The 19,541-nt window shown below is 37.0% G+C and overlaps 1 long non-coding RNA gene across 5 annotated transcripts in view; it reads right to left on the bottom strand.

Moving 5' to 3' along the window:
• Window positions 1-19,541, bottom strand: part of LOC132357290 (uncharacterized) — a 927,280-nt gene that overhangs the window by 658,305 nt on the left and 249,434 nt on the right. For all 5 annotated transcript variants that reach the window (XR_009500199.1, XR_009500200.1, XR_009500198.1 and 2 more), the window contains one exon: window positions 13,313-13,359. This is a non-coding gene — a long non-coding RNA (uncharacterized LOC132357290). The remainder of the gene's footprint in view (window positions 1-13,312; window positions 13,360-19,541) is intronic.

Below are 19,541 nucleotides of genomic sequence, written 5' to 3'. Positions count from 1 at the left end.
AGTCCTCAAAAATTCATAAAAGTGACCACCAGGTCAACAAAAATAAAATTCTTTTCTCCTTCCATTGTTAAAGACAGTACTAGGTATAGGCAGATTAAGACATCATGACTGCTGTGTGAGTTTAGCCACCACAAAAAAGTCCTCTGATCTATCAGTAGAATAGCCCTTCTACCTGGTGCCACAGACCTCTACACTTCTACCAGGAGAAATTCATATCAATGGATTAAACCATGTCTTTCCTAGAAATACTTTCCCAGAAAGGGAAAAGAAAACTTAGTCATCAGTAGAACTCTGGAATGAATTTGTTCATCACATTACTTTATCTTGGTACTGTACCCTAAGGACTAGCTCCGTTGTGAGGTGAGTGAGGCAGCAAAGGCACCCTTCCTTTCCTCCACAGATTTGTCTATGATCAGAAATGTGGCCATATTTCAGGGATCTCCCATCAGTTTACATAGATCCCAAAGCAACGTCTCCCTGTCAGCCCCTTCCTATCTTGCCATATAGATTTGTCATTGTACAGATAGTTCAGGAGATATACAATCTTTCCTGTAAGGATCACATCTAGGCCCTCGCAGTCAAAATATGTGTCAGTTCCATGTGAGGAGTCTCCATAACTTTGCAAGCCACACAAAAGGAAATGGTTTTTATATCAGCTAATAGTGCTAAGCTTTATGTACCAGAACATCCAAATAACATGCAAAAACACAAAAGTTTCTTTTTCTCATGTAACAAGAATTCTGGAGATAGCTATCAAGAACTGTTGTGGCAGCTTTACAACATCATTAAGGATCCAGACTTCTGTTATAGTGCTTATTAAATGGCTGCAGGAAGAGGGAAAAGGAGGAGTGGCAAAAGACACATGCCAATTGAGTCTTGGACTTTTTCATCAGAAAAACTACAGTTTTACTGGGATCTCCAGCCAATAAAAGGCCCATGTATATCTCCTCGACCGGAATTGGGTCATAGCCAATGGTAACTACAAGGGAACCTGGGAAGTCAAGTGGTCTGAGCTAGAGATTTTACCATCCTGGGTTAAGTAGGAGTTCTGTAGCTAGTAAGAAAGAAAATGGATAATGATGGAGTGATGATGTTTTAATCTGCCGATACCAAGTACTGTCTTTAACAGTTTTACTAGGCAATTATCGGTGTATACCACAAATAATAAGAAGGCTTTTTCAAGAGCCAAATAAAAAAATAAGAAAGGTCTAGAGAATATACTACAAACCTTTAAGAGTGGTTATATCTGGAATTGAGGAGAGGACTTCAGGGAAGCTTTGCAAATTAATATGTTGTTTTAGTTTATTACAGGGATGAATTATATTGAAAACAATTTAAGTCAACCTATAAAAAACAAACCCTTAAGAACTAAAAATAACAAGAACAAAAGCATAGGAAGCTAACTGCCTATGCTGGTGGAGCTAGATAATAGTTCTCTCAGCTACATTTCAAAGCTTGCCACTACACCTAGATCTCATCTAAGTTAAACCAATTGGAATATCTTATTGATGTACAATCTTTGGTTGGCCCATCTGGGTTTTGGGGAGTACAGATATATTTCATACATTCACCATGACAAAGTTTCTGAACTTAGGTCTGTTCCATTCAACTGTTTCTAGGCCAAATCTGCCTTCATGTGTCTTGCTTTCTACTAAGGAAATCGACTTGTTAGCAACAGAGCAGGTCCTTATTGAGGAACTATATCATTTCCCACTACCATTGCCTGACCCTTACTCCCATACCTAAACACATAACTGTTTTATAACTCCAGAGCTCTTTCCTGTCTTATCTGAACATATGATACAGCATCAAATAATGAAGAAAACAAACAAACAAACAGTGCTCAAAGAAATTAAGCAACTTTTTCAATCACAGAACTTGTAAGTGCTAAAGCTTCAAGCAGAGGACAAAAAAACCCAACTCAGGGTCCTTTTAGTTTAGTTGGTATTTCTAATTTTTTTTTTCTTTTGCTGCGTCATCCAGCATGCAGGATTTTAGTTCACTGACCAGGGATATAACAGTGAACAGTGGAAGCATGGAGCCCTAACCACTGGACCATCAGGGAATATCCCTGACTAACTTTTTAAAGAAAGGTAAATTTAGCTAAAGCAGTTACTGAACTACCTTTTTCTTTTTTTTTTAATGTTTATTTATTTATTTTCTTGTTAGTCATCCATTTTATACACATCAGTGTATACATGTCAATCCCAAACTCCCAATTCATCACACCCCCATCCCAACCCCCCTCTGCTTTCCCCTCTGATGTTCATACGTCTTTTCTCTACTTCTGTGTCTCAATTTCTGCTCTGCAAACCGGTTCATCTGTACCATTTTCTAGGTTCCACATATATGCGTTAATATATGATATTTGTTTTCCTCTTTCTGACTTACTTCACTCTGTATGACAGTCTCTAGATCCATCCACGTCTCAACAAATGACTCAATTTCATTCCTTTTTATGGCTGAGTAATATTCCATTGTATATATGAACCATATCTTCTTTATCCATTCATCTGTCAATGGGCATTTAGGTTGCTTCCATGACTTGATTATTGTAAATAGTAATGCAATGAACTTTGGGGTGCATGTGTCTTTTTGAATTATGGTTTCCTCTGGGTATATGCCCAGTACTGGCATTGCTGGGTCATATGGTAATTCTATTTTTAGTGCTTAAGGAACCTCCATACTGTTCTCCATAGTGGCTGTATCAATTTACATTCCCACCAACAGTGCAAGAGGGTTCCCTTTTCTCCACACCCTCTCCAGCATTTATTGTTTGTAGATTTTCTGATGATGCCCATTCTAACTGGTGTGGGGTGATACCTCATTGTAGTTTTGATTTGCATTTCTCTAATAATTAGTGATGCTGAGCAGCTTTTCATGTGCTTCTTGGCCATCTGTATGTCTTCTTTGGAGAAATGTCTATTTAGGTCTTCTGCCCATTTTTGGATTGGGGTGTTTGTTTTTTTAATATTGAGCTGCATGAGCTGTTTATATATTTTGGAGATTAATCCTTTGTCCTATGATTCATTTGCAAATATTTTCTCCCATTCTGAGGGCTGGCTTTTTGTCTTCTTTATGGTTTCCTTTGCTGTGCAAAAGCTTTGAAGTTTCATTAGGTCCCATTTCTTTATTTTTGTTTTCATTAGCATTACTCTTGCAGGTGGATCAAAAAATATCTTGCTGCGATTTATGTCAAAGAGTGTTCTTCCTATGTTTTCCTCTAAGAGTTTTATAGTGCCTGGTCTTACATTTAGGTCTCTAATCCATTTTGAGTTTCTTTTTGTGTATGGTGTTAGGGAGTGTTTAATTTCATTCTTTTACATGTAGGTGTCCAGTTTTCCCAGCACCACTTGTTGAAGAGACTGTCTTTTCTCCACTGTATATCCTTGCCTCCTTTGTCATACATTAGTTGACCATAGGTGTATGGATTTATCTCTGGGCTTTCTATCCTGTTCCATTGCTCTATATTTCTGTTTTTGTGCCAGTACCATATTGTCTTAATTACTGTCACTTTGTAGTATAGTCTGAAGTCAGGGAGCCTGATTCCTCCAGCTCCATTTGTTTCCCTCAAGACTGCTTTGGCTATTTGGGGTCTTTTGTGTCTCCATACAAACTTTAAGAGTTTTTATTCTAGTTCTGTAAAAAATGCCATTGGTAATTTGATAAGGATTGCATTGAATCTGTAGATTGCTTCGGGTAGTATAGTCATTTTCACAATATTGATTCTTCCAATCCAAGAACATGGTATATCTCTCCATCTGTTTGTATCATCTTTAATTTCTTTCATCAGTGTCTTATAGTTTTCTGCATACAGGTCTTTTGTCTCACTAGGTAGGTTTACTCCTAGGTATTTTATTCTTTTTGTTGCAATGGTAAATGGGAGTGTTTCCTTAATTTCTCTTTCAGATTTTTCATCATTAGTGTATAGGAATGCAAGAGATTTCTGTGCATTAATTTTGTATCCTGCAACTTTACCAAATTGATTGATTAGCTCTAGTAGTTTTCTGGTGGCATCTTTAGGATTCTCTATGTATGGTATCATGTCATCTGCAAACAGTGACAGTTTTACTTCTTCTTTTCCAATTTGTATTCCTTTTATTTATTTTTCTTCTCTGATTGCCATGGCTAGGACTTCCAAAACTATGTTGAATAATAGTGGTGAGAGTGGACATCCTTGTCTTGTTCCTGATCTTAGAGGAAATGCTTTCAGGTTTTCACCATTGAGAATGATGTTTCCTGTGTGTTTGTCATATATGGCTTTTATGATGTTGAGGTAGGTTCCCTCTATGCCCACTTTCTGGAGAGTTTTTATCGTAAATTGGTGTTGAATTTTGTCAAAAGCTTTTTCTGCATCTATTGAGAGGATCATATGGTTTTTCTTCTTCAATTTTGTTAATATGGTGTATCACATTGATTGATTTGCGTGTATTGAAGAATCCTTGCATCCCTGGGATAAATCCAACTTGATCATGGTGTATGATCCTTTTAATGTGTTGATGGATTCTGTTTGCTAATATTTTGTTGAGGAGTTTTGCATCTATAACCATGAGTGATATTAATCTGTAATTTTCTTTTTTTGTAGTATCTTTGTCTGGTTTTGGTATCAGGGTGATGGTGGCCTCATAGAATGAGTTTGGGAGTGTTCCTTCCTCTGCAATTTTTTGGAAGAGTTTGAGAAGGATGGGTGTTAGCTCTTCTCTAAATGTTTGATAGAATGATGCTGTGAAGCCATCTGGTCCTGGACTTTTGTTTGCTGGAGGATTTTTAATCACAGCTTCAATTTCATTGCTTGTTATTGGTCCTGTTCATATTTTCTTTTTCCTCCTGGTTCAGTCTTGGAAGGTTATACCTTCCTAAAATTTTGTCCATTTCTTCCAGGTTGTCCATTTTATTGGCATAGAGTTTCTTGTAGTAGTCTCTTAGGATGCTTTGTATTACTGCTGTGTCTGTTGTAACTTCTCATTTTTCATTTCTAATTTTATTGAATTGAGTCCTCTGCCTCTTTTTCTTGATGAGTCTGGCTAATGGTTTATCAATTTTGTTTATCTTCTCAAAGAACCAGCTTTTAGTTTTACTGATCCTTGCTATTGTTTTGTTTCTATTTCATTTATTTCTGCTCTGATCTTTATGATTTCTTTCCTTCTACTAACTTTGGGTTTGGTTTGTTCTTCATTCTTTAGTTCCTTTAGGTGTAAGGTTCGATTGTTTATTTGAGATTTTTCTTGTTTCTTGAAGTAGGCTTGTATTGCTATAAGCTTCCCTCTTAGAACTGCTTTTGCTGTATCCCATAGGTTTTGGGTCGTCGTGTTTTCATTGTAATTTGTCTCTAGGTGTCTTTTCATTTCCTCTTTGACTTCTTCAGTGATCTCTTGGTTTTTTAGTAACGTATTGTTTAGCCTCCATGTGTTTGTGTTTTTTACGTTTTTTTCCCTATAATTCATTTCTAATCTCATAGCGTTGTGGTCAGAAAAGATGCTTGACATGATTTCAATTTTCTTAAATTTACCGAGGCTTGATTTGTGACCCAAGATGTGATCTATCCTGGAGAATGTTCCGTGCGCACTTGAGAAAACGTGTAATCTGCTGTTTTTGGATGAATGTCCTATAAATATTATTTAAATCTATCTGGTCTACTGTGGCATTTAAAGCTTTTCTTTCCTTATTAATTGTCTGTTTCGATGATCTGCCCATTGGTGTAAGTGAGGTCTTAAAGTCCCCCACTATTATTGTGTTACTGTCGATTTCCTCTTTTATAGCTGTTAGCAGTTGCCTTATGTATTGTGGTGCTCCTATATTGGGTGCATATATATCTATAATTGTTATATCTTCTTCTTGGATTGATCCCTTGATCATTATGTAGTGTCCTTCCTAGTCTCTTGTAACATTCTTTATTGTAAAGTCTATTTTATCTGATATGAGTATTGCTACTCCAGCTTTCTTTTGATTTCCATTTGCATGGATTATCTTTTTCTGTCCACTCACTTTCAGTCTGTATGTGTCCCTAGGTCTGAAGTGGGTCTCTTGTAGACAGCATATATATGGGTCTTGTTTTTGTATCCATTCAGCAAGCCTGTGTCTTTTGGTTGGAGCATTTAATTCATTCATGTTTAAGCTAATTATCGATATGTATGTTCCTGTTACCATTTTCTTAATTGTTTTGGGTTTGTTTTTGTAGGTCCTTTTCTTCTCTTGTGTTTCCCACTTTGATAAGTTCCTTTAGCATTTGTTGTAGAGCTGGTTTGGTGGTGCTTAATTCTCTTAGCTTTTGCTTGTCTGTAATGGTTTTGATTTCTCCATCAAATCTGAATGAGATCCTTGCCGGGTAGAGTAATCTTCGTTATATGTTCCTCCCTTTCATCACTTTACATATATCATGCCACTCCCTTCTGGCCTGTAGAGTTTCTGCTGAGAAATCAGCTCTTAACCTTATGGGAGTTCCCTTGTATATTATTTGTCATTTTTCCCTTGTTGCTTTCAATAATTTTTCTTTGTCTTTAATTTTTGCCAATTTGATTACTATGTGTCTTGGCATGTTTCTCGTTGGGTTTATCCTGTATGGGACTCTCTGCACTTCCTGGACTTTGGTGGCTATTTCCTTTCCCATGTTAGGGAAATTTTCGACTATAGTCTCTTCAAATATTTTCTCTGGTCCTTTCTCTCTCTCTTCTCCTTCTGGGGCCCCTATAATGCGAATGTTGTTGTGTTTAATGTTGTCCCAGAGGTCTCTTAGGCTGTCTTCATTTCTTTTCATTCTTTTTTCTTTATTCTGTTCCACAGCAGTGAATTCCACCATTCTGTCTTCCAGGTCATTTATCCGTTCTTCTGCCTCAGTTATTCTGCTATTAATTCCTTCTAGAGTAGTTTTCATTTCAGTTATTGTATTCCTTCTAGAGTAGTTTTCATTTCAGTTATTGTATTGTTCACCTCTGTTTGTTTGTTCTTTAATTCTAGGTCTTTGTTAAACATTTCTTGCATCCTCTCGATCTTTACCACCATTCTTTTTCCGATGTCCTGGATCATCTTCACTATCATTGTTCTGAATTCTTTTTCTGGAAGATTGCCTATCTCCATTCCATTTAGTTGTTTTTCTGGGGTTTTATCTTGTTCCTTCATCTGGTACATAGCCCTCTGCCTTTTCATCTTGTCTATCTTTCTGTGAATGTGGTTTTTGTTCCACAGGCTGTTCTTCTTGCTTCTGCTCTCTGCCCTCTGGTGGATGAAACTACCTAAGGGGCTTGTGGAAGTTTCCTGATAGGAGGGACTGGTGGTGGGTAGAGCTGGCTGTTTCTCTGGTGGGCAGAGCTCAGTAAAACTTTAATCCTCTTGTCTGCTGATGGGTGTGGCTGTGTTCCCTCCCTGTTAGTTGTTTGGCCTGAGGTAACCCAACACTGGAGCCTACTCGGCTCTTTGGTGGGACTAATGGTGGACTTTGTGAGGGCTCACGCCAGGGAGTACTTCCCAGAGCTTCTGCTGCCAGTGTCCTTGTCCCTTGGTGAGCCACAGCTGCCCCCCTCCTCTGCAGTAGACCCTCCAACACTAGCAGGTAGATCTGGTTCAGTCTCCTATGGGGTCACTGCTCCTTCCCCTGGGTCCCGATACGCACACTACTTTGTGTGTGCTCTCCAAGAGTGGAGTCTCTGTTTCCCCCAGTCCTGCCGAAGTCCTGCAATCAAATCCCACTAGGCTTCAAAGTCTGATTCTCTAGGTATTCCTCCTCCCATTGCCAGACCCCCAGGTTGGGAAGCCTGAGATGGGGCTCAGAACCTCCACTCCAGTGTGTAGGCTTCTGTGGTATAAGTGTTCTCCAGTTTGTGAGTCACCCACCCAGCAGTTATGGGATTTGATTTTATTGTGATAGTGCCCATCTTACCATCTCATTGCGGCTTCTCCTTTGTCTTTGTATGTGTGGTATCTTTTTTGGTGAGTTCCAGTGTCTTCCTGTCAATGATTGTTCAGCAGTTAGTTGTGATTCTGGTGTTCTCAAAAGAGGGAGTGAGAGCATGTCCTTCTACTCCGCCATCTTGAACCAATCTCCAACTACCTTTTCCTTAAGGAATAGTATCCATGGCTTCTGTGAGTTAGACTTTTAATGTATGTCATAAAAATGGAAAGAACAAAAAACTAAGAATAGTTTCATTAGTTGTCTTCTTAAAAGTCCCTCATTTTCCCTGAGCAAGAGCCCACATTGAATGCTAGAGCCTGGTGACTTCTGGACTGTTATGTTTGATTTTATTCTACTTTTTATGGAAATATCTTTTAGATTTACTGTACCCTCATTATTCTTTACAGAGCTTTTAAATAGCTACAATGTCAACATTTATGACTATGGAAATCGAGCCTAAGAAAATATAGCTAATAGACTTTGCCTTTTAATCTAATTAATAGAAGGTCTAAAAGTTAAACACAAAATTATATATACCAGGCTACAATAGTCACATTTTTGTGAAAGTTTCTATTAGAAGACACTCTTTAAGAGGAGATGAGGGACTTCCCTGGTGGTGCAGTGTTTAAGAATCAGCCTGCCATTGTGGGGGACACGGGTTGAATCCCTGGTCCAGGAGGATACCACATGCCGTGGAGCAACTGGGCCCGTGCACCACAACTACTGAGCCTGTGCTCTAGCACCTGTGAACCACAACTACTAAGCCCGTGAGCCACAACTATTGAAGCCTGCACACCTAGAGCTGTGCTCTGCAACAAGAGGAGCCACTGCAATGAGAAGCACGTGCACCACAAAGAAGAATAGCCCCCACTCACTGCAACTAGGGAAAGCCCGCACACAGCAACGAAGACCCAATGCAGACAAACATAAATAAATTAATTAATTTAAAAATATATTTAAAAAAAGAGGAGATGAGAGAAAAAATAAATTCTTTCAAGAAAAAAATAATAGACCATTTTCAATATGCCTAACCTGAAGGGAACTAGAAAGTACTTTTAAAATCAATGAACTGTTGAGGTTTAAGGACAAGATTTGCCTTACAAGGTGGTATTTGTAAAAATTACAAGCTTCCTGACATTTTATTTATATTTTCTTCCACACATGCAATAAATAACTTTCTATTTGAATTACTTATCAGCATTAGGAAAAGAAAGTAAAAACAAACCATTAATGTTTACATAATGGAAAATTAGAATGAATACTAAGTAAAATCTTTTCTCTGGGGAACAAAAAGGAGTCTGCAGGAAACAGAATTCCTATGTACTCATTGAAGCTCAGTCCTGATGTGTTAAAAGATATAGTCTGACTGATCAGAATGAGTTTTTCTGCAGTCAAATCACATTATTTCTCCTGGAAACTGCTGTGACAAACACTTTATCTGCAAAAGAAAAATTAACATTTTTATCTATTTAACTTAGCTTGTGAAAAGGCACAAGGTCAGCCCCTGGAAGAAAATCCTATTTGATCCATGTTTCTTCACTTTTGTGTAGAAATTCTATAGAATTGATAAGATTTGAGGGGAAAAAAATATACGAGACCACATAAGGAAATCTCTCCATTTGGTTAACTTGAAGACTTTGGTAGCACTTTAGCAAATCTAAATAGTATATTGCTAGGTTGATTAGGTTGTTTCCAAGCATAATTTCCACTTTGCTGTTTCTGCTGACCCACTGAGTGAGTCTAGAAATATGACTTCTCTAAACAATAGTCAACAATAGTCCAGAGTATCTTCACTTATTAAATAAAATCATTGGATATTAGATAATAGCTAAGATTTTTAACAGCTCTTAAATGTTATATATATATATATATAACATTTAAGAGCTGTTAAAAATATATATATATATATGATAGTTTTACCTGGTTTCACCCTCTCCAACCACCTTGAGGGAGCCCAATCTTCATCCTTCTTCCTATGTAAATCATTTACCATGGGTGTATATTTCTCCATATGATTGCTACTGTCACATATATATTTCTATCACTACTTTTTTGTATACAGTTGACTTTTGAACAACACAGGTCTGAACTGCATGGGTCCACTTACACACGGATATTTTTCAATAGTAAATACTACAGTACTACACGGTGCATGGTTTGTTGAATCTGTGGATGTGAAGGAACATCAGATATGGAGGATCAACTATAACTTATACACAGATTAACCCCCACATTGATCAAGAGTCAACAGTATATCTATTATTCTTTCGTTTTCTAAATATATCATTGGCTTTGATTATCTAAAACATCAGATAACTGCAAGCAACTTTTATTGGTTTTCTAATTGGGTTTATTTTTTATTATTCATTTTTCCAAAGTTTTACATTCTTAATTTCTAGGATTAAACAATTTATTGGGTTTTATTTCTATTTTGCTCTAGACTACAGAATTGGAACCAACAAATGAAATTTACAAAGATATATTTTAGCCAAACAGAAGTAAAACCTTTGCCAATTAAATATGTGGAATGGGTTGCTTTATGAGGGAATAAATTTCTCATCACCAAAAATGTTAGCAAATACTGAGTGACTACTCAAAAGACAGTGATATAAAGGTGATTTGTGCATACTGTATAGAGTAATTATCAAGGACTCAAGTACTCTAAGTTCCCTTCAAATGGATATTCTGAGAATCTATTTCCTTAGGGTTATACTAAAATTAGCTTACCTTCCCTGAAACACACACCAACTAACAGAGAATAAAGGCTTTCCAGAGGCATATTAGGTAGGATATAAATAAACTAATATGTGTAAAAATCAAACATGGATTTTGATAATTGATAGTTGATAATTATGGAATGATCATCATGACAATACATTGAGGTACCTTGGTATTTTGTCTTCGGAGTACACGCTGGAAACTATTCATAATAAGGAAGACTTCCTTAGAATAAGTCACTTGGACATTTAAGTAACTATATTTTATTGAATAGAGCCCAAGAAAGATATGTCCTATACAAAAATCTTCTCTATAACAAATAGTGATATATTGAGTTTTCCTGTATATTATATGATCAATGTACTTTGTAACTTTCAAAAATTAATAGCATGCATTGTCCACAGTGTGTCATTGATATATGTTGACAAACTAATAATATTTTCAGGTAAATCTTCAATATGAACTGATTTTAAAGGTATCATATAGTTAGTAAAAATATTAAGCCAAACTCTTAAAATTAGGCAGACGAAATGTATAGGTATTATAGATTTGTGGGGAGGGCACCATATGCTTTTCATTTTTAATATTAGTGGTGATTATGAATTGACCCTAAGAACTAGAGATAAGGAAAATAAGAAAATAAGATAGTCTTCTGAAATGTAATTCAGTAAAATTCACTAATATTGTGTGAATAAACACCTTAGAAAATAAATAGGGAATTATGTGTAAATTGGTGATTCAGAAAAGTTTAGAGACACAAAAAGTCCAATCAAGATGACCCAAGGAGGCAAGGCAGGAGTGTAATTTTAATTAAATTAAATGGGTACATAATCAGCTGAATTTTATCTTGTTTGGAAACTTAATGAACTGTATGGGTGAACAGAAGAGTCAGCCAAAATTACAGAATTTGTGAAGCCCAAAGAGCCAGATGTGGGCAGTGTCTACCTAAATATTGTCCAGGGAAGAGTGTTTTATGTGGCACTATTCTGATTCCACAACCAAAACATTTTTAATCTGACTATTTGTCTTGATTACAGGGAGAGATTCTCTAGATCTGGAGAAACAAGCATTCTAGCCTTCTTGATATTTTTATTTCTCAGAATAAATAGACATTTTGTTTTATATATCCATCTTTGCTACCTTGACTAATGTTAATCCAAGCTTCCTCCCTTCCTCACTCTCACAAAAGAAACAATTACTGAAAAAACAAATGATTTATTTATTTATTTATTTTATTTATTTATTTTTTTTAAAGATTTCTCCTTATGTTCCTCATCCATACTCTATTAGACAGCAAGCCACATACTGTGGCCCTTTTTTAAAAATTTTTATTTATTATTTATTTATTATTTATTTTTGGCTGTGTTGGGTCTTCGTTTCTGTGCGAGGGCTTTCTCTAGTTGCGGCAAGTGGGGGCCACTCTTCATCGTGGTGCGTGGGCTTCTCACTATCGTGGCCTCTCTTGTTGCGGGGCACAGGCTCCAGACGCTCAGGCTCAGTAGTTGTGGCTCACGGGCCTAGTTGCTCCACGGCATGTGAGATCTTCCCAGACCAGGGCTTGAACCCGTGTCCTCTGCATTGGCAGGCAGATTCTCAACCACTGCGCCACCTGGGAAGCCCCTATTTATTTATTTATTTTTGGCTGCATTGGGTCTTTTGTTGCTGCGCACGGGCTTTCTCTAGTTGCGGCGAGCAGGGGCTACTCTTCGTTGCGGTGCGCGGGCTTCTCATTGCGGTGGCTTCTCTTGTTGTGGAGCATGGGCTCTGGGCACGCAGGCTTCATTAGTTGTAGCATGCTGGCTCAGTAGTTGTGGCTTGCGAGCTCTAGAGAGCAGGCTCAGTAGTTGTGGCTCACAGGCTTAGTAGTTCCGCGGCATGTGGGATCTTCCAGGACCAGGGTTCGAACCCGTGTCCCCTATATTGGCAGGTGGATTCTTAACCACTGTGCCACCAGGGAAGCCCAAAACAATTACTTTTGATGTGCTAAGAAAATCAAATTCCTGATGACCAAACCCTGAACCACAGTGAATTTATCAAGATAAACACTAATCTGTGAGGCCTTTCAGCACTCAACCAAGACTTCTGGTAGTATATTGTGGTGGGAAATTAGAACAACTAAATTGATAACTATGGTTCTTATTTATAATACACTTACTGGCCCAGAATATTTTCCAACTATTCTCGAAAATAAGCTTACTCTGTTCCTCAATATAGAGAAATGGCATTTTACCAAATGAGTTGCTGAATTCAGCCACTGTTTCTATTGTCAGTGCTTTCTGAAGCTTCCTTTAGAATTGAGGAACAAAAATGTGACTTTTAAAAAAAAACAAGGTCAGACTTATTTTGCAAAAGGAAATTTGAAGAAGAGGTTATTAATCTATTTTGAAACTTTAAGAATCATTCATGTTTTGTACATCTCTTCTGATAGCTTATACTTAATATCAAAGGAGAGACATAAAATAAATTACTGACCAAGAGAGCAACTAACAGCACACTACCTGTTAGTTTGACAACTAACAAGACCAAGAAATTCATCAGACATATATTCTCAGAATGGTACTTTCAAATTGTCAGATCCCCAAAAATGTTCCTGACTTTTACTGATAGTTGAAGTAATAAATATTTTCAGTAGGGACTCTGGTGGTGAAAGTGTATAAAATTAGCCTCTCTATTGCACGTCTTTGTACATGTAACAAAATAATATCTCACCTGTTTGGAAATGAATTCTGCAGCAAATCAAATTGTCCATTACAGAGCTGAAAACCAGAGGATAAAAAATGAATTGTTTCATTCAGTGAAAATAGCCCATGCACAAAAACTCATGTATTTTACTTAAAGGAAAACTTCCCAGTCCTCTATTCATAGCCCCTGTCTATACAATTCTAACAATCTTGGTTATATGGTTTACCAATTAGAGTCTATATATTAGAATGAAGGAAGGGATGTTGAACCAGGAAGTCACACTCTGCAAAAGTGACATATGATACCACAGAAGACAGAAATATAGAAGTGGCAGATGTAATCACCTTTTCTTCCCACAAAAAGGAAAAAAAATGCTCTTGTCTTAAGTCGCTTATTACTGGAGAAAATATGGAAGCACATTTAATGAAGTCCTGAGCATAATGAAAGCTTGATGCTCATAATGATGGCCCTGAACCATTAATAAAAGGTAGACTAAATAAAAGGGCATATTTACTCTCTTTAAGGTGATGGAAAAGTGGGTCACATATTATGAAAAACAGTGCTAAAATTATCTTTTAAAAATAATGTTTAAAGGAATATGCCCAACACGCAGGTATCCAAAATAGCTCATTTTCAGATAATTTCTAAATGGTTCAGATTTCACTGTAAGTGTACGTAAGACTACTGGCAACGCAAGACTTCTGGGCAGGAGGCTTTGAGCTAAAGTAAAATATCATATATCTATCTATACAGCCAAATATATTTCTGGAAGTCAGATGTTCTATATTAGAGGTTTTCAAATGAGAGTTCCTTGGATCTCTTCAGAAATAAGATGGTAAGAGGCTTCTGCCCTGTTTTTGGTTTTATTTATTGGGCTTCCAAATAGAGTTTATTTGAAGAAAAAGGCCCGATGCATTTTAAAAGCTTTATTGATGTATAAATGATAAAATATAAACTGCATATTTTTATGTGTACAATTTGGTTAGTTCTGATATCTATACTCACGTGAAACCAATAACACAAGCAAAACAGTGAGCATATCCATCACCCCTAAGACTCTACTTATAGCACTAATAAGCCCTCTCTTCCACCCCCCTCAAACAACCACTCATTTTCTTCCTGTCACTATAGATTAGATTGCATTCTTTGGAATTTTATAGAAATGGAATAATAAACTAGATACTCTTAGTTTTCTGGCTTCTTGCACTTATCAAAATTATTATGAGATTATTCATATTAGGTATGAATAGTATATTTCAGTATGTATATATGTGGTATATATTGATATTATGGTATCAGTAGTTTATTCATTTTGTTGATGAGTAGTATTCCATTTTGTGAATATAGCAAAATTTGTTTATCCATTCACCTTTTGACGAACATTCGGGTTGTTTCAAGTTTGAGGCTACTACAAATAAAGCTCCTATGAACATTTGTGTAGAGTCTGTATGTAGACATATTCTTCCTTTCCTCTTGGGTAAACCCCTAAGAGTGGAATGGCTGGATCATGATAGATGTATGCTTAATTTTTAAGAAACTACCAAACTGTTTTCCAAAGTGATTGTGCAATTTTATATTCACACCAGCAATATGTGAAAGTCCCAGTTGAACCAATATTTCATATGTTCAGACTTTTTAATTTTAGCCATTCTAATAGATTGTTATGGTATTATGTTGTGATTTTGATTTGCGTTTCCCTAATAACTGATGATGTTGAACATATTTTTATGTTTCTATTAGCCAACTGTATATATTATTTGGTAAAGTATCTGTTAAAATATTTTGCCCACTTTTTATTCGGTTGTTTCTTTTCTTTTTTTATTTTTTTTTAAATTAAAAAAAATGTTTTTAACATCTTTATTGGAGTATAATTGCTTTACAATGTTGCGTTAGTTTCTGCTGTATAACAAAGTGAATCAGCTATATGTATACATATATCCTCATGTCCCCTCCCTCCTACGTCTCCCTCCCACCCTCCCTAATGCACCCCTCTAGGTGGTCACAAAGCACCGAGCTGATCTCCCTGTGCTATGCAGCTGCTTCCAACTAGCTATCTGTTTTACATTTGGTAGTGTATATATGTCAGTGCTACTCTCTCACTTCGACCCAGCTTACACTACTCCCTCCCCCTGTGGCACGATCTTAATTTCTTTTCAGAAGCATTCACTGATTCAACTCTGGGAACCCACTACATTTTAAGCCTATAGGTTAAATAACCAGTTAATGTTAAAAATGTGTTTATAACTGACAGACATGTTTTTTCATAAAAGTCACGTATGATACCAAGAGTTCTAACTGGTTAAATGAGACATAGCTTGACCTTCTGTTATGACCCATTGTTCTCGTTCTCTCTCTTGTTTTCAATAGTCATTCTACATGCCTATCATCACATCCTACAAAGGGAGCTAACAAATGGGTTTTTGATAGTACATGCCTGTCTCTACTCTAATTCACCCTGCACATTGCTTCTTTTTTTTTTTTTTAATTAATTAATTATTTATTTATTTTTTATTTATTTATTTTTGGCTGTGTTGGGTCTCCGTTTCTGCGCGAGGGCTTTCTCCAGCTGCGGCAAGCCGAGGCCACTCTTCATCGCGGTGCGCGGGCCTCTCACTATCGCGGCCTCTCTTGTTGCGGAGCACAGGCTCCAGACGCGCAGGCTCAGTAGTTGCGGCTCACGGGCCCAGTTGCTCCGCGGCATGTGGGATCTTCCCAGACCAGGGCTGGAACCCGTGTCGCCTGCATCGGCAGGCAGACTCTCAACCACTGTGCCACCAGGGAAGCCCTGCTTCTTTTTTTTTTTAACATCTTTGAGTATAGTTGCTTTACAATGGTGTGTTAGTTTCTGCTTTATAAAAAAGTGAATCAGTTATACATATACATATATCCCTATATCCCTTCCCTCTTGCATCTCCCTCCCTCCCACCCTATCACACCCTTCTAGGTGGTCACAAAGAACCGAGCTGATCTCCCTGTGCTATGCGGCTGCTTCCAACTAGATATCTATTTTACATTTGGTAGTGTATATATATGTCCATGCCACTCTCTCACTTTGTCCCAGCTTACCCTTCCCCCTCCCCGTATCCTCAAGTCCATTCTCTAGTAGGACTGCATCCTTATTCCCGTCTTGCCCCTAGGTTCTTCATGACCATTTATTGTTTTTGTTTTTTAGATTCCATATATATGTGTTAGCATACAGTATTTGTTTTTCTCTTTCTGACTTACTTCACTCTGTATGACAGACTCTAGGTCCATCCACATCACTACAAATAACTCAATTTCATTCCTTTTTATGGCTGAGTAATATTCCATTGTATATGTGTGCCACATCTTCTTTATCCATTGATCTGTTGATGGACACTTAGGTTGCTTCCATGTCCTGGCTATTGTAAATAGAGATGCAATGAACACTGTGGTACATGACCCTTTTTGAATTATGGTTTTCTCAGGGTATATGCCCAGTAGTGGGATTGCTGGGTCGTATGGTAGTTCTGTTTTTATTTTCTTAAGGAACTTCTATACTGTTCTCCATAGAGGCTGTATCAATTTACATTCCCACCAACAGTGCAGGAGGGTTCCCTTTTCTCTACACCCTCTCCAGCATTTGTTGCTTGTAGATTTTTTGATGATGGCCATTCTGACCGGTGTGAGATGATTCTCATTGTAATTTTGATTTGCATTTCTCTAATGATTAATGATGCTGAGCATTCTTTCATGTGTTTGTTGGCAATCTGTATATCTTCTTTGGAGAAATGTCTTTTTAGGTCTTCCGCCCTTTTTTGGATGGGGTTGTTTGTTTTTTTGATATTGAGCTGCATGAGCTGCTTGTAAATTTTGGAGATTAATCCTTTGTCAGTTGCTTCTTTTTCTTCTCTGATTGCTGTGGCTATTTTCGCGCATTCTGAGAGTTGTCTTTTTGTCTTGTTTATGGTTTCCTTTGCTGTACAAAAGCTTTGAAGTTTCATTAGGTCTCATTTGTTTATTTTTGTTTTTATTTCCATTACTCTAGGAGGTGGGTCAAAAAGGATCTTGCTGTAATTTATGTCATAGAGTGTTCTGCCTATGTTTTCCTCTAAGAGTTTGATAGTGTCTGGCCTTACATTTAGATTGTTAATCCATTTTGGGTTTATTTTTGTGTATGGTGTTAGGGAGTGTTCTAATTTCATTCTTTTACATGTAGCTGTCCAGTTTTCCCAGCACCACTTATTGAAGAGGCTGTCTTTTCTCCACTGTATATGCTTGCCTCCTTTATCAAAAATAAGGTGACCATATGTGCGTGGGTTTAGCTCTGGGATTTCTATCCTGTTCCATTGATCTATGTTTCTGTTTTTGTGCCAGTACCATACTGTCTTGATTACTGTAGCTTTGTAGTATAGTATGAAGTCAGGGAGCCTGATTCCTCCAGCTCCGTTTTTCTTTCTCAAGGCTGCTTTAGTTATTCGGGGTCTTTTGTGTTTCCATACAAATTGTGAAATTTTTTGTTCTAGTTCTGTGAAAAGTGCCATTGGTAGTTCGATAGGGATTGCATTGAATCTGTAGATTGCTTTGGGTAGTAGAGTCATTTTCACAATGTTGATTCTTCCAATCCAAGAACATGGTATATCTCTCCATCTGTTTGTATCATCTTTAATTTCTTTCATCAGTGTCTTATAATTTTCTGCATACAGGTCTTTTGTCTCCTTAGGTAGGTTTATTCCTAGATATTTTATTCTTTTTGTTGCAATGGTAAACGGGAGTGTTTTCTTAATTTCACTTTCAGATTTTTCGTCATTAGTGTATAGAAATGCAAGAGATTTCTGTGCATTAATTTTGTATCCTGCTACTTTACCAAATTCATTGATTAGCTCTAGGAGTTTTCTGGTAGCATCTTTAGGATTCTCTATGTATAGTATCATGTCATCTGCAAATAGTGACAGCTTTACTTCTTCATTTCCAATTTGGATTCCTTTTATTTCTTTTTCTTCTCTGATTGTGGTGGCTAAAACTTCCAAAACTATGTTGAATAATAGTGGTGAGAGTGCGCCACCTTGTCTTGTTCCTGATCTTAGTGGAAATGGTTTCAGTTTTTCAACATTGAGAATGATGTTGGCTGTGGGTTTGACATATATGGCCTTAATTATGCTGAGGAAAGTTCCCTGTATACCTACTTTCTGGAGGGTTTTTACCATAAATGGGTTTTGAATTTTGTCAGAAGCTTTCTCTGCATGTATTGAGATGATCATATGGTTTTTCTCCTTCAATTTGTTAATATGTTGTATCACATTGATTGATTTATGTATATTGAAGAATCCTTGCATTCCTGGGATAAACCCCCCTTGATCATGGTGTATGATCCTTTTAATGTGCTGTTGGATTTTGTTTGCTAGTATTTTGTTGAGGAATTTTGCATCTATGTTCATCAGTGATATAGGCCTGTAGTTTTTTTTCTTTGTGACATCTTTGTCTGGTTTTGGTATCAGGGTGATGGCGGTATCGTAGAATGAGTTTGGGAGTGTTCCTCCCTCTGCTATGTTTGGAAGAGTTTGAGAAGGATGCGTGTTAGCTCTTCTCTAAAGGTTTGATAGAATTCACCTGTGAAGCCATCTGGTCCTGGGCTTTTGTTTATTTGAAGATTTTTAATCACAGTTTCAATTTCAGTGCTTGTGACTGGTCTGTTCATATTTTCTATTTCTTTCTGGTCCAGCCTCGGAAAGCTGTGCATTTCTAAGATTTTGTCCATTTCTTCCAGGTTGTCCATTTTATTGGCATATAGTTGCTTGTAGTAGTCTCTCATGATCTTTTTTATTTCGGCAGTGTCAGTTGTTATTTCTCCTTTTTCATTTCTAATTTTATTGATTTGAGTCTTCTCCCTCTTTTTCTTGATGAGTCTGGCTAATGGTTTATCAATTTTGTTTATCTTCTCAAAGACCAGCTTTTAGTTTTATTGATCTTTGCTATTCCTTCCTTCATTTCTTTTTCATTTATTTCTGATATGATGTTTATGATTTCTTTCCTTCTGGTAACTTTGGGGGTTTTTTTGTTCTCCTTTCTCTAATTGCTTTAGGTGTAAGGTTAGGTTGTTTATTTGAGATGTTTCTTGTTTCTTAAGGTAGGATTATATTGCTATAAACTTCCCTCTTAGAACTGCTTTTGCTGCATCCCATAGGTTTTGGGTCATCGTGTTTTCATTGTCATTTGTTTCTAGGTATTTTTTTAATTTCCTCTTTGATTTCTTCAGTGATCTCTTGGTTATTAAGTAGCGTATTGTTTAGCCTCC

Source organism: Balaenoptera ricei, chromosome X (assembly GCF_028023285.1).
Source record: "Balaenoptera ricei isolate mBalRic1 chromosome X, mBalRic1.hap2, whole genome shotgun sequence".
NCBI lineage: Eukaryota > Metazoa > Chordata > Mammalia > Artiodactyla > Balaenopteridae > Balaenoptera > Balaenoptera ricei.
The sequence above is the reverse complement of the archived record's forward strand: the minus strand, read 5'-3'. Positions and strand labels throughout refer to the sequence as shown.